Below are 15,427 nucleotides of genomic sequence, written 5' to 3' on the forward strand. Positions count from 1 at the left end.
TGCTATGTAATGTTATATTTTGGTGGATGCCAAATTTGGAATGTTTTCCCGAGACTGGCAAGGTTTTGCCACTGAAGTAGTTTGTAAAAACTGTGCACTTACTTTATATGGTGGCCGCTCTGGTCCTATACATAGATATACAACAACAACTTGCATTTATATATTGCACCTCGAACATAGTAAAATGTCCCAAGGCACTTCATGAGCGTTATCAAACAAAATTTGACACTGAGCCATATAAGGAGATAGGACAAGAATGTGGTAGGCTTTATGGAGCGTCTGAAAGGAGGATAATGAGCTTGAGGGGTTTAGGGAGGGAACCCCAGAGCTTAGCGCCAAGACTGCTGAAGGCACAGCCCTCCAAATACCTCAATAGATTTTTGTCATTTCGTTTTTTTGCAGATTGATCGTGAGAAGACCATCGCCAAAGCTAGACTAAACCTACATACCTCACATTGAATCAACATCTATCACTCCAGTGTATTTTGGAGTGTGCTCTGCTCCCCAGCATTGTTTCATATTCCTATCATTACAATTAAAGTACCCACAGAAAGGAGGTGAAATTTGACATGGCTGGATTTTACAGGCCAATGATGAATCAGCGAACACCATCCTAAGTGCCCCGCATGCGCATGTGGGAAAACCCAGAACTTGCGATCTGGCAAGTTTCTCCTGTCCTTGACCGATCGTGCCCACCCGCTGGACATTAATTTTCACTGACACAGCCCAACTACTGCTATCCAAATATCCAGCAAACCCTTATGCCTGGTAAAAGCAGGCATAAGGCCTTCATTTATCAGCATAAGGGTTTAAATAAATCTTAAAATAATTTTTTTTGATGATTTAAACATTCACTTACATTCAAAGTTAGTTTAAGTCAATTTTGCCTTGGTTAAAAATGTTTACATTTATTTTTCAAAATATTTAACTTTTATTTAAATGTTTAATTAAATGGTATTTTAATTAACTTTGAACCAGTAATGGTTTATTTTTATTTCAGTGTTGTGAAATTATATTTATTTGGTGAGTTTTATTATGCTCATGGGGATTCCGTACATAAATGGAATCTCTATATGCATATTGGGAATTCCCGTTTGCATTGGTTGGCCTGGCCCATGTAATCCCAGGGACGCTTGTGAACTGAAAGCACCCCTGGGATGTGTGGGCCTTTACGCAGACGTACGTCTGCAGCCTCTAACCACAGATTACATCCCCCGCGCCCCCCGGCCAGTATCTGAGGCTGAATCAGACTGATTGCAACCTCGGCGCCCTGAGCTCCTAAGACCACCTACATCCTCTTCCATAATATTGTCCATCTCCGCCCCTGCCTCAACCCATCTGCTGCTGAAACCCTCCTCCATGCTTTTTGTTCCCTCCAGACTCTACTATTCCAATGCTCTCTTTGCCGGCCTCCCATCTTGCACCCACCGTAAACTTGAGCTCATCAAACATTCTGCTGCCCGTATCCTAATTCGCACCAAGTCGCGTTCACCCATCACCTCTGTGCTTGCTTGACCTACATTGGCTTCAAATTTAAAATTCTCGTGTGTTTTCAAAGCCCTCAATGGCTTTGCCCCTCTCCATCTCTGTAACTTCTTCCAGCCCCACAACCCTATGAGAACTCAACATTCCTCCAATTTTGGCATTTTGAGCATCCCTGATTTCCTTTGCTCCACCATTGATGGCCATGCCTTCAGCTGTCTAGGCTCCAAGCTCTGGAATTTCACCTAAACCTCTCTACCTTGCCTCCTTTAAGAGGCTCCTTAAAACCTACCTCTTTGACCAAGCTTTTGGTCATCTCTGCTAAAATTGCCTCAGTGTCAAATTTTGTCTGATAACACTCCAGTGATGCGCCTTGGGATGTTTTACTATGTTAAAGGCACTATATAAATGCAAGTTGTTGTTGGATTATTATGTTTGAGGAATTGGTAGCTGTTTTGAAGTTGCAATTCATCAAGAACAAAATGCAGTTTATTATTTGCTATGCACCATAATCTAGTCAATTCCTTACAACAGAAATGCACTAATGTTCAGCGTACAACATTTAATGCATCCAAAAAGGACTCCAGAGTAAGACAGCGCTATCTGCAGGTAATGTTGATCTAATACGAGCCAAAAGACTTCCGCTACGTTCCTAGGAGCGGAGAGAATACCTTTGTGTTTCAGTTGATTTTTACAATTATAATTATGTTGGTTGTGAACAGATATTATTTTATTTTGTGCATCAGTCAGAATAAATTCAAAAGTGGAGCTACTGGGACATAATTTGCTTAAAAACTTGAAATAACCTGACCTCTTCAGATGATAAGTGATGCAATTTCAATCAGCAGGCATTTGAGCTTCATTCTAAATAAGCAGCAGAGCAGATTTGTAGGCATGATTAGGTATTTCCTGCCAAGTTTCCACGTTCACAATGCACGTGAATCATTTTAAAAGTCATTAGAGTAAAATGGTGCAAGAAAGAAACTCCACAGCAACACCTTTTAATTTTCAATATAAATGTTAACTGCTTGTAATTATGGAGAGAAAAAAATGTTTGCTTACTTTAGAGACACCATATTCTAGCTGCGAGTGTGCTTTTTAAAAAAAAATGCTGGTCCTTTGTATATTGCTGTTTCTGCAGAATTGTTATGGTGTTTGCAGTTGGTAGTAATTTAACCCATGAAACATCCATCATCACTGAGCAAGCATTGGAGTTCAAAATACAAATGTTTTGCATGAATCCAATTGACCCTTTCTCTGTCAATATATAAAATGACACTACACCTTCGGTAGTAATCCACAGTGATCTAGAATTCTTGTAGTTTTACTAGGACCTACGTATCTCTAGATTATGATTAATTTCTTGCAGATAGCCTTTTAAAAAAACAATAGTTGTGTCCAGCATCAGCAATGACTGTATAGGAGTTGCCAATTGATAAGTTGTGCAAACTTATTCAGAGAATGTTAACTAAATGCATTTAAGAACAATGAACCTTTTAACCTTGAAATGACTGCCTTATAACCCTTAAATCAGACTATCTGAAGTTACGAAAGATTGAACATTCAAACCTAATTGACGATTTCCAGTATGATGTTCAACATATCCACCCTGCTGGTTATCCTATCATCATCATCATCATCATCATAGGCAGTCCCTCGGAATCGAGTTAGACTTGCTTCCACTCTTAACATGAGTTCTTAGGTGGCTGTACGTTTCAATACGAGAACCATAGTCTGTCACGGTGGGACAGATAGTCGTTGAGGGAAGGGGTGGGTGGGACTAGTTTGCCGCACACTCTTTCCACTGCCTGCGCTTGATTTCTGCATGCTCTCGACGACGAGACTCGAGGTGCACAGCGCCCTCCCGGATGCACTTCCTCCATTTAGGGTGGTCTTTGGCCAGGGACTCCTAGGTGTCAGTGGGGATGTTGTACTTTATCAAGGAGGCTTTGAGGGTGTCCTTGTAATGTTTCCGCTGCCCACGTTTGGCTCGTTTGCCGTGAAGGAGTTTCGAGTAGAACGCTTGTTTTGGGAGTCTCGTGTCTGGCATGCGGAGCTGATCAAGTGTTCTGGGGGTGTTGGCCTGGTTGAGGACGCTAACGTTGGTGCGTCTGTCCTCCCAGGGGATTTGTAGGATCTTGCAGAGATATCGTTGGTGGTATTTCTCCAGCGACTTTAGGTGTCTACTGTATATGGTCCATATTTCTGGCAGTTTTGAGGGCCTGGTCTTCAAACACTCTTTTCCTCAGGAGGCCGAAGGCTGCATTGGCGCACTGGAGACGATGTTGGATCTCGTCGTCAATGCCTGCTCTTATTGAATGGGGTAGGAGGCTCCCGAGATAAGGGAAGTAGTCTACGTTGTCCAGGGCCGCACCGTGGACCTTGATGACTGGGGGGCAGTGCTGTGCGGCGAGGACAGGCTGGTGGAGGACCTTTGTCTTACAGATGTTTAGCGTAAGGCCCATGCTTTCGTACGCCTCAGTAAATACGTCGATTGTGTGCTGGAGTTCAGCCTCTGTATGTGCGCAGACACAGGCAGGAAAAATGCAGGGAACAACGCCAGCCCTTATACATGGCCTTCTTCGACCTTACAAAGGCCTTTGACACTGTCAACCGTGAGCGTCTATGGAGTGTCCTCCTCTGTTTCAGATGCCCCCAAAAGTACGTCACCATCCTCCGCCTGCTCCACGACGACATGCAGACCGTGATCCTTACCAATGGATCCATCTCAGATCCAATCCACGTCCGGACCGGGGTCAAGTAGGGCTGCGTCATCGCCTCAACCCTCTTCCCAATCTTCCTCGCTGCTATGCTCCACCTCACAGTCAACAAGCTCCCCGCTGGTGTTGAACTAAACTACAGAACCACTGGGAATCTGTTCAACCTTTGCCGTCTCCAGGCCAGGTCTAAGACCACCCCAACCTCTCAGTTATCCTATGCCTTACTTACAAATCCCTGGAACTCTTGGACACTTTGGAGATATCCAAGGCACTGATACACCCTTGTCATTGACAGTCTGGCATTTTGCAATATTTGAGGGGGGAAAAATTACCATTTATGTAGCCTTTGGCCAAAGCTATATTCACAGAATCAAGTATCTTAAATTACTGCAAATGTATTGTAGTTCTTGATCATCTTTTGCCTCTCTTAACTTGGGGGTTCTCAAGGTTGTGCACTGTCTTCATATCAAAGAGCTCCTTTCACTCATTATCCAACCCTATATTCAGTTCACATGCACACAAGTTCTAGTTCTCTGCTAGTGCCATGACTGAATATCTACATACAGCTTGATCTCCTACATGCTTTTCAAGGGCATTAAAAATCTTGTTTCATTCAATTCTACAAGGACCATTTGTGGTCTCTTAACACGTCTAACCAATAGCTACCATCCTTAAAATTTCTTCATTAACTTCATTATTTCTATTGGCTTAAATGGATCTCCCACTTCTCCATTGCGCAAGGTGCCTCTAAGAACATTAGTTTCCCTTTTCATGTCAAGTACTTCTGTTTCTCCTCAATAATTTTTAACTCTCTGTAATGTCCAGTTCCATACAGGTCACAATAGTGTTCCCATATGTAGGGAAGCTGTTCCTGCACCTCAAAATCTCAGCATCTGAAAGATCTTTTTCTTATTTCTTGACTCATTCTCCATTGCAACCTTTCTAGTCTGCTTTAATACAATGGTCACTGCTCCTCTGAACTTTACCTTCTCATTCCTTGTAAGCTCCAATATCCCATCTTACACAGTTTTGCTTATTGTTTTGAAATCCAATTGCATCACAGTGTCTCATGGGGCTTCAAGGATTAAGTTATTAAGACAGGTTGCATAAACTTTTATTCCCTTGATTAAGGGGTGATGTGATTGAGGTCTTTAAAATATTAAAAGGATTCAATAGGGTCAATATAGAGAAACTATTTCCTCTGATGTGGGAAACGAGTACAAGGCGCATAATCTTAAAATTAGAGCTGGCCATTTAAGAATCAGGAAGTACTTTTTCATGCGATTGGTAGTAGAAATCTGGAATTCTCTCTGCAAAGGGATGTGGATGCTGGGTCAATTGGAGCTTTCAAGAGCGATAGATTTTTGTTTGTTAAGGGTATGAGGGGCCATGGAGGCAAGGCGGGTAAATGGAGTTGAGGTACAGATCAGCCATGATCTAATTGAATGGCAGAGTAGGCTCGAGGTACTGAATGGCCTCCTGTTACTATCTCAGAACTGTAGAAGCTTAGCCCTTTTCATCCTCCTGCAATGTTTTAAACCATACTTGGTGTCAGGTAATCACTACTTCCTGATTATCCCTGTTCCGATCTTCTCTTTTCAAATTTGCGTACACTCTATGAATCTTGGTTCCTGAATTCATTTTTTAAAAACTATGCTTTTGACGGGCACCATTTCTCATGCCTGCGGAACTCGCAGAGTTGGGCTATAGCCCATCCTATCCGCATGATTCACTTCAATCTGGGTCATGTAGGTGACACATGCGCTGATGGTAAACTAAGCATCGTTACTTGCCGAACAATCCTGATTGTTGCTGAGCTTTTTCTACAATTGTTCCTCCCCTCAATAATCAGTCATAATCTTATGATTTCAAGATTCGTTTGATTTTAAGTTGTGCTACTACAATTTTAATCCATGAAAACTCACCGCTATCGTTTTTTTGAGGCAAAATAATGTCATCTTATATTCATTTTAATAGAAAAAGGTATTGTATAAAGTTGTATATTTTGGGTTAGTTGCCTGTAGTTTGAAAAGTGCATTTATTTCCTCCTTTTAATGTTATGGACAATGTTGCATTTGTTATTGTACCTTGTACTATAAAAATGCAGATACTGTGACAAACAGCAGTAAATGCATATATATATTTTTGTGATTAAATATAAAAAGTCTGTATTCTGCTGCTGACTCACTACTTTATCGCAAATTTAAATAATCTCAACACAGCTTCAGAATGTTACACTGCTTGTAAACTATTGTCCAACATGCATATTTTTTTACATGCATTTTAATCGGTGTGCAATGTTTGTTGAGAAAATAATAAAATCAAATCATGATTATTTTTACAACTTGCAATGTCGCTTGCTGTTCAACTTTTCTGAGATTAAACATATTTTGATTACTGTACTTTCTAGTGTGTGACAAGTTCCAGCTGGTTTTGTTCACGACGAGCTGAAAAGGGATTAAAAGAAATGTGCCTTGATTTGTACTTCATTCAAATATTATATTATGTTACAAACAGCTGTTATAACTCCTAGAACAAATTGAGTGGTGGTTTATATGTAAGTCTGCAAATGTGCTTAAGCAGTGAACTTGCGTAAATAGGTAATTTATGTATCACACCCTGAAATATAGAGTTAAATTGTATTATCTTTGCATGTGCAGTGCACATTTAGGTACCTACTTCAGAATTGTACTGTGATGTATTGTTAAAAGAAAGGCCACTTTTCCAGGGCTCGTCCACCAAAGTGACAGCGGACAAGAAGGAAATTCTTTCCTGAAAATTCAATGCCATATAGCGCCTTTCACGACCACTGGACATCCCAAAGCACTTTACAGCCAATGAAGCACTTTTTCTTTTGAAGTGTGGTCATTGTTGTAATGCAGGAAATGCGGCAGCCAACGTGTGCACAGCAAACTCCCACAAACAGCAATGGGATAATGACCAGATAATCTGTTTTTGTTATGTTGATTGAGGGATAAATATTGGCCAGAACACTGGGGATAACTCTCCTGCTCTTCTTCGAAATAGTGCCATGAGATTTTTTACATCACCTGAGTGCAGACAGGGCCTTGACTCATCCAAAAGGCGGCATCTCCTCAGTATTGTTGGGATTGTATTAGCTAGAACAGCATCCATATACTTTGAGCTTTTTCAATTTTATGATGCCCGTCAAGGTGATGGTTGTTGGTTCTAAGGAATGAAATCTATTTTATCGGTGTCAGACACTCCTAGACCAGGCATATTATGTCAGATGCAGAGTCCAGCTGCCTCTGCTCCCCCACAATCTCAGAAAAAACAGCTATTGCAACATGAGTGAATTTTTCCAGTCATCCTGTGGCATCTCTGAGTGGGATTGCCAAATTAGGGACCATTTTGTGCTGTGGCCCACAAGGAACTGGATTGAGATTGTTCAGAATTATTTAGCTCGGATCCTAGCAACCAACCACAAACATATAATGGGATGCAGTGTGGATTCATCAATTCGATAATGAAAGACAAATAAATGTGAGCTTCAACTATGGTCCAATGATAAGGAGAGCCTTAGACTGACACACAGGGGGAAAAAAAGGGGAAATTTTAACTCCTGAGCGGTAGTTTCCATGAAAGGCCTAGCCGATATTAATTACCGGGCCTCATTTACATCTCACAAGCCCGCTGGCCTATCCGAAATGGGCATAAAGTGGCAGCTTGCTGCCTGCAGACAGGCGAAGATCAGGTGGTGGTGTGGGGGGAAGGGTTCGGCAGGTGGGAAGGAGGAAAGCTGGGTGAGCAGAGTCCCAGACTTGCGTTGTGGGCCCAGAAGAGCACTGCAGCTCCTACCCTCAGAGCGAAGTATACAGCTTGCCTTTTAAGGCTTCTGCTGCTTCCCCAGCAGGTTTCAGTGAGCATTGAAATGCCATTGGGGTTCTACAACAACAACTTTTATTTATATAGCGCCTTTAACATAGTGAAACGTCTCAAAGCGCTTCACAAGAGTATTATATGAGAAAAAGGGAGGGGCGAGGCCATGGAGGAATATGAATGATAATTTTGAAATGTCAGATTAGAATATATTAATGAGGCTTCCACCTGAGTCAGGCAAGTACCTCGGCTGCTGCCAAAAAAACCAGAAGGGTTAAAGCTGCTGTGAGACTGGGATGGAGCGTTAAACAGAGCTGCTAGACTTTAACTCCCTTTCCCTTTCCCATTTCTTAATTTTTAGTGTTACCTCACATCAAACAAACAGATTCTGGGGCAGAGTTCATAAGAGCCCTATGCTTTGGTCAAGTTGTCCAGATTGTCTGTCTTGGGTGTTCTCACCCTAAATAACTTCAGGATTGCTCCTGGCTCACTAGTTTTGCTATCATAGCACAAAAAATGAAATTTGAACACAATTATAGAAGTAATTGCCTTGCTGATTGTAATTATTAGATAAATGTGATTGCTCAAATGGAGCTGCTGAAAATTGCAGCCAACTTCCTTAAAACTGTATACCCCATATTGGCCGTCTGACATCGTTGGGATTATGCTCGTGTTTCTTAAAAAGTACTAGATCGTTTCAAGATTCTCAGCTGGAGGTCTACCAACAGACCTGAAATCTATATGCCAGCGATGATACAAATACTCCTTGGAGAACAAGCACTAACACCCAGGGAGCATCACCAGTGAATTGGCGGAACAGCTTAGTCATCTCCATAATATTATGAAGTAAATTGCAATGTGCAGCACTGCGATCATTCAATACTTCGTCATATTTTAGAGTTCTAGCTGCCACCTGTAATTCAAATGTGAGAAAATTAACTTTTGAAAATTGTGTCCCAGGCAACGGGTATAGCCTCCAGGCCTGATGGGAATTAATGTGTTAGTGGTCTGCCTTGGAGTTTCTGTTCAGAGAAAATCATTGCCTTGAATTTTATTCACTTGCTGCCTCACTTATCATCTTTCAAATACAAATAACGGCAAATTCCCAATTCAGCCGAAAGTTCCAGAGAAGGAGTCTAAAGACCCAGATGTATGGGGAAAGAAGTTTTATTTTCAGGGAATGGTTCAAGTTCAGTTTCTCACTAAGCACACGAGGTGAGGTTTGTTCAATCAGTGTACCAGATTGGCTCAGACAGCTACTCAAATTTCTGCAATAGCCAAGAATCAGAGGCAATCAATTGCAAACAACATTGGCTTAACGGCTTAGTTGCCGTAGACATTTTGGGCAGTGAAGTGGGGTTTTCGAGTTCTGTTATAATTAAAGGGTTAAGAATGGATCTCAAAAACAAAAGGACTTTTGTGTAGTGGTCAACTTTACAAACTGTGTAACCTGAGGACAATTACAGGAGGCCAAACCATTGAACCACAAATAGCCAAACTGTTGAACCGCAGGAGGGCCAGCTAAACAGGGCAAGGGGTCAAAAGACAAGTTGGAAAAACTCCATTTGGTATGAGACATAGCAAATTGTATGATGCGAAAGGGAATTTGTCAAGCAGCAATTGTGCATGGGGGCTTTGGGCCAATTAAACGGCATGGGGGGGGGAGGGGGGGCATGCACGAGGCTGACATGCATCATTAAGTGTATAAAAGGTTGCTTGGAACTTTGTATCATTGGAGAGGCCTGGCTACAGTCAACCAGCAGGCAAATTCCCTGCCGATGCAAAATAAAAACTACTTGAATCTTCGAACCCTGACCTGGTGTTGAGTGTTTATTTTAAATACTCCACGACAGGCAGCCACCAAAGTTACTAACGTGTTGTTTGTAGGTATTGTCCTTGGCTCAGTAGTAGCACCCTTTCCTCCAAGCCAGAAGGCTGTGGTTTCAAGCTCTGCTCCAGAGAGCTTGAGCATATCATCTAGATTGACAATTCATTGTAGTACTGAGAATGCTGCACTGTTGAAGGTGCTATCTCTTGGATAAGATGTTAAAATGAGGCCCTGTCTATTCTCTCGGGTACATGTAACAAATCCATGGCACTATTTGAATATGAGCAGGGGAGGTATCCTGGCTTATATTTATTCTTCAACCCAGATCAGTAAAACAGAATATCTGATCATTATTTCTTTGCTGATTGTGGGACCTTGTATGCAAATTGGATGCCTTGCCTCCTGCATTACAACAGTAATTACAGAGGCTGAACCTCATTGTTTGCAAACTTGGGGTTCATATTTGACTCTCAAATGAGCTTCCAACCACATAGCTGCAGCATAACTAAGACCGTCTATTTCCATCTCTGTAACATCGCCCGTCTCCACCCTTGCCTTAGCTCATCCGCTGCAGAAACCCTCATCCATGCCTTTGTTACCTCTAGACGTAACTATTCCAATGCACTCCTGGCTGGCCTCCCACATTCTACCCGACGTAAATTTGAGTTCATCCAAAACTCAGCTGCCTGTATCCTAACTCGCACCAAGTCCCGTTCACCCATTACTCCTGTGCTCGCTGACCTACATTTGTTCCCTATTAAGCAATGCCTCGATTTCAAAATTCTCATCCTTATTTTCAAATGTCTCCATGGTCTCGCCCCTGCCTATCTCTGTAATCTCCAGCCTCACCCCCACGCCCCCCCCAAAGATATCTGCGCTCCTCTAATGCTACCCTCTTGAGCATCCCTGCATATAATCGCTCAAGCGTTGGTGGCCATGCCTTCTATTGAATAGGCCCTACGTTCTGGAATTCCCTGCCTAAAGCTCTCTGCCTCTCCTCCTTTAAGAACTCCTTAAAACCTACCTCTTTGACCAAGCTTTAGGTTACCTGCCCTAATTTCTCCTTATGTGGCTTGGTGTCAATTTTTTTGTCTTATAATACTCCTGTGAAGCGCCTTGGGACGTTTTACTACATTAAAGGCGCTATATAAATACAAGTTGTTGTTGTTGTACACTTCAAAAGTATATTGGGGATTGGCTGTGAAGCACTTTGGGACATCTTGCGATCATGAAAGGCACTATATAAATGCAAGTTCCAAGTGATCAGGGAAATTCTTTTGATACCATGACAAATAAAGCAGATGATAAATAAATTGGGTGCACAATAGTTATGCACCCACTGGCCATGCTGCAGGGGCGCATAATTGGCATTATAGTGAAATATAAAAAATTAAGGCTTTTTTCAAATCCATGGTGCCAGTTGTACTACACTTATTAGTCTCGTTGCGTACAATATAGGGTTAGAAGACCCAATGTATGCTGTCAGTTCCTGTGTAGGCTCTGTATGTCAGAGACCAATGTCATTCTGCATGTTGAGTTTTGCTCCAGCACTGTAACATCTCCCCCGTACTCTTTGTTCCTCTAATTCCAGTTTCCGTTCCTTCAGTCATGTGGGCCCCATGCTCTGCAGGCCCTCCCTAAACCCCACTTCCTCTCCATGTCCCTCTCCTTATTTAAAACCCTCTTTAATACCCACCTCTTTGGCCAAGCTTTTTGTCACCTCTCCTAATATCTCAGTATCATTTTCTTTCATTATGACTCCAAGAAACACCTTAGCACATTTTTCTACATTGAAGGTGCGATTATAAATGTAAGTTGTTGCCCAACAACTACTAAACACAGGTTAAAAAATGTTAGGAGAAAATTGATGGTCCACTGGCTCTCTGATAACCGTAAAAAGATTCCAAATTAAGTACAAAAAGTTCCCAGGAAGCCCAAAACACCACTTGGAACGTTTTAAACTAGGTTTTGCAATGGACTAGGATTACACGGAGGTCTGCGTGAAAGCGAAGTATTGTGAGAGTGCTCAGGAGAGGAATGTTTCAGAACAGTGGAGGTGTTGAGCAGAATCTAACAGTGGTCAGTGCTTTCACCCGACTGTTTCTAAACGCCACTTTTCCAGATATTCCAGGGCTCGTCCACCAAAGGGAGGGCGGACGAAAAGGAAAACCCGCCATGGAGTTTTAAAGAGATGAGCTTCAATGGGTTTAATAGCTTGCGTTAAACTTGTGGTTATCCAGTTATACACTTGGTTTTGAGCTGATTTACATCTAAAATTGATTTCTGTTGACATAAAATGGGCAGTAGAACCCCGGAGTTGAGGATGACTTGCTTCCACACTACAATGAGTTCTAAGGTCACGGATGAGACCAATGCGGGATATACAGTCTTTGTCACAGGTGGGGCAGATGGTGGTTGGAGCGACGGGTGGGTGGGGTGCTTGATTTGTCATATGCTCCTTCCGCTGTTTATATTTGGCTTCCATGTGCTCCAGATGAAGAGACTCGAAGTGTTCGGCGCCTTCTCGAATGATTCTCCTCTACTTTGAGGGGTCTGGGGCCAGGGATTCCCAAGAGTCGTTGGGGATGTTACATTTTTGCAAGGAGGCTTTGAGTGTGTCCTTGAAGCATTTTCTCTGCCCTCCTGGGATCTGCTTGCCATGTTGGAGCCTGGAGTAGAGGGCAGTAGAACTAGCCTGTTACTGAACGGAGCTTGTTTGGGGAAAAGTGTATCACAATAGAACATCAGGATATCCTTACCCCAGACAGACTATTGGGCTGGATTTTCATCATTTGTTCGATCATTTACCACCAGTGGTAAATTCATCGCAGATAACCACCGAAAAATCGGCGATTTCATAATTTAGCACTGAAACACCACTGGTTAAATTCATCAGTGATTTGCATACCACCAATCTTATTTTTTTGCAGTTTTTCTGACATTATTAAGGGCTCAACTTTCCCCGAGTCATTTGCGCCATTTTTTTTTTGGTGTATTTATTTTTTTCCAAAGTTTCCCTCTGCGATCTGCGCCAGCGTAACTGACTTAGTTATGATTTTTCTAGGCCAGTTCCCTCATGTCTGCGACGGTTTTTATAATTTTCTGCAGTTTGGCCCAAAAAAATGTCTCCTAGGTCGGTGTATTTGGCCAATCCTGAAACCCTTCTGGGCACTTAAATCCAGCGCATGTTGACAATTCGACACTGAAAGACGCCATTGTTTTCAATTGAAGATTTTGGAGGGAATCAAGCACACTGTAAAAATCAATGATAAAGTTCAACTTTTTTTTACCTGTCAATGTAATAAATGGAAGTTTGTTGGATTTCAGAAGTTTTTTTTTAAACTTACTCACACGCCACCACCAAACGTCTTGAAGCAGGGCTGGAGGGTCGTAGCTTTGGCCGGCAAATTCGACTCTGTGCCCGGACATGGGGTCGGGGGTCGGCTGGGAAACAAGTCCGGGGGAGGGAGGAGAGAGAGAGAGCAAGGTGCCGATCGGAAGGCTTCTCTGCAGACTGAGCCTGGGGAGCGAGGTGCCGATTGGAAGGTTTCTAAAGACTGCAATGATTAGCGGGGGCGGGGGGGGGGAGGCGGGGGAAGAGAGAGAGAGAGAGAGAGAGAGAAGGGGAGAAGTCACAAAACGACAATTAGTTAAGTGGGGGGCGGGGAAGAGAGAGAGGAGAAGTTACAAGACCTTCAGTGATTCTTCTTAAGTTCCAAAGGATGTGTTAAGAATGGACCAAATAATGGAAATGATTCCGTTTTAATGTAAAATATATTTTATTCAAAAGTTTAACAAATAGTCCTTTTGCACTTAACTTTAATAAAATTATTCTTGTATCAAACTTTACTTTAAGATCACTCTTTGAGATCATTTACAAACTTTTAAACTTGTAAATTTACACAACTTACTGTTCTCAAATTAAATGTTTTTTGTAACAACAATAACAATAACAACTACAGCAGCAAAGAAAGGCTGCACCCACCTATCTCTCCTCCACCTTATTCTAAGACTGTCTGCTGTGCTTGGTCTTGGACACGCCACCAACCCTGCCCGCAGAGAGGGTGGCGCATTGTTTCTGGGCTTGGTACCAAGCTTATTCTTTCTAAGATCTCGTGTACTACGCACCTGTTGGGGGGGGGGGGTAGTGCGGGGAGGGGGTCGGTGGCAGGTTGGAGGGCCCAGGCGGCAAGTTGCAGGGCCCGGCTTTGGGCTCTTCAGAGGCTGGTGTGGGAATTGAAGTGGGAGTGACAGTTGATTGTGTCAATGGGTTTAGGGTCTGGGCATGTTCCTTTATTGCAGCAGCTAACTCCAATATGCTGTCCCTCATGTGCCCTGACAGTGTCTCAACAACCTGCAACATTCCCTCCCTCATGGTCAGTGACCGTGTTTGCACCATCTCAGATATTCCTTCTCTGATGGTCACTGAGAGCGCATCAGCTACCTCTGACATTCCCTCCATCATGGTCACTATTCCCTCACTGATAGTCCCGGTCATCGTTCCCATTTCTCGTGTCATTGCTGTTACTTCTCCTGACAGTCCCGCTACCTCATCATTCACTCCAAGAGTGATCGGGTAAGGTCAGTGCTCTCCATACTCAATCACATCATCTGAACCACATCTGTTAGATCCTGCACCTCCTCCCCACGGGTATGGCTCGCACCCCAACACTGGGACCCACAGCCTGGGACGGTGGAGCCCTGGGTGTTCCCACTGCACCACACCACTGGGACCCGCAAACTCAGAAGGTGGGGCCCTGGGCGTGCCTCACTGCACCACACCACTGGGACCCTCAGCCTCAGACATTCGGAAACCATGGAATGACCCACCAGCACTCAAGCCACTAGTCACGGAAGGGGTTGTCACCACAATGAGCGGCACCTCCTCCAAAGTCAGTAAAACAGTGCGGGTTTCATCCAGCTCCATCCCCTCCCCCTCACCCCCATGGTCTGGAAGGTTGGATTCAAAGATGTTATCCTGTTCAGGCTGGTCCTTGTCTGAATTTTCTTCTAGATCGTCAGGGTCGGCCTCAAGTGCTGCAAAATATAACAGAACACAGACAAATGGTTAGCAGCAGAGGAGGGGGCAGGGTGGGTGACATGAGTAGGCTCACACAGTGCAGGCCAGGCAGCAGGCTGATTTGAGGGACCATGATGAATGATAGCACATTGCATCAACCGAAGCGTAGCTGATGGAAACATCCCAAGGAACCGAAGCATAGCTAGCCTGCACAGTACTTAACATTTAGCAAAGCCAGACTGTGGAATTTGCAGGACTCACCCTCTCCCCCAAGTGGTGTACAGTGGCGATTGCTCTTCTCCAGGCAGAACCCATCAAAGCAGCGATCCTCTCTTCCAAGGGTGTCAGTGGGTGCAGATTTGCCGGGCCTCCTCCTGTTCGAGTTCTTTCCCATTTGTTGTGTGCCACTTTTCTCTGCAAAGATGAAAACATAACTTTTTAGAGCAGGTGTTGTTCTGCATATGTCGTGGGACATATACAGCTAGTCACATTTACAATTGCATTGAATAAATGAAAATATTACTTCAACTAACTACT

This window comes from Pristiophorus japonicus, chromosome 1, assembly GCF_044704955.1.
Source record: "Pristiophorus japonicus isolate sPriJap1 chromosome 1, sPriJap1.hap1, whole genome shotgun sequence".
NCBI classification, from domain to species: Eukaryota; Metazoa; Chordata; class Chondrichthyes; family Pristiophoridae; genus Pristiophorus; species Pristiophorus japonicus.